This window comes from Nanorana parkeri, unplaced genomic scaffold, assembly GCF_000935625.1.
Source record: "Nanorana parkeri isolate BGI_ZX_2015 unplaced genomic scaffold, ASM93562v1 scaffold1170, whole genome shotgun sequence".
NCBI classification, from domain to species: Eukaryota; Metazoa; Chordata; class Amphibia; order Anura; family Dicroglossidae; genus Nanorana; species Nanorana parkeri.
Genome location: NW_017307438.1, coordinates 414,167 through 415,378, shown reverse-complemented (window position 1 = coordinate 415,378; position 1,212 = coordinate 414,167).

The following is a 1,212-nucleotide window of genomic DNA, read 5'->3' as shown; positions in this document are numbered from 1 at the left end:
TCTTCAAGGTTTAGGTGTGCTTGAGAGGGATTGACTCAGCAGTGTGAAGTACAAATGGTAGAGCAAGCTTTTAGTGTGTACTTAAGTTTCTGTTAGTGAAGTCTCCATTGAATGGTGAGGAAGCAATAACCGCCAATCCAAAAGGCCGGGGGGGGGGTCTGAAGAGTAAAATTAGCACTTGGCTTATGATATGGGAGAGTGAAAGGCTCTGCAAACACTGCAGTGTCGTCTGTTGTGGTATTAGGCGATACAATTTTATTTTTGACCTCACATTATCGCAAAGCATAGGTGTACGGCCAGACTTAGAGTATTCAGTATTCTCTAGACTACATTCTGCATTAAGTGTCATTTTGAAATGCTGGATTGTTCAGCGGACTCCGGGACTGTTGGAAGTATGTTCACGAGACAGGAAGTGAGGAAATATTTGCAACATCAACACAAACAATAATACAAATCTGATAGGGGTTCCAATCTTACCCTACTCACCAGTAAAACCCGTGTCAGCAGCACAGGAAGTGACAGAAAATCTCTCTTACAGAGCCCCGCCCATAGCAATACAAATCTGTCAGGGGGCTCTAAATCTTCCCCGCTCTATCCAAAATGTAGAATAAAATTGGCCGGGCATCCACTTTAAGTCCTACAACTTGTCTGCCCCATCCATAGCATTGATCACAATGAGCATTATCTGGATTAGGTGTTATTTGAACGTTAAAAAATATAATGAAACTGGAAGTTCCTTTATGATTTTCTTTTACAATTACAAAACTAGAACCCCAACACTAATGTATTAGATTCAGTATCATTCAGTCCGGATTTCAAGATGTTAGGTGTATATTTATTTAAACATTAGCTATTGAACAAAACGGGCGCATCAGCTGCTTTTATATTAATACTGCACTAAAAAAAAACTAAAAAGCCAAAAAAACAAATAATAATCACATTGGCTATAAGAACAATATATATATATATATATATACTGTATATCTGTATTACCGCCTGTCAAAGTGAGTTTGTTTTTGGTCCTTATGCGCTTACCATCCTTTTAAAAAAAAAATCCATATCGGTTTGTGTAACGCCATTTAAAAACGTATTGATCCGACTATTGGATAAAATGATGGCTTCAATATTTTAATCATCTATAGCAATTCTCGATTGATTTTCTTGCTTTTAACTGTTTTTGCTGAATGGGATTGAAGAGGTTGGGCTGGAAAT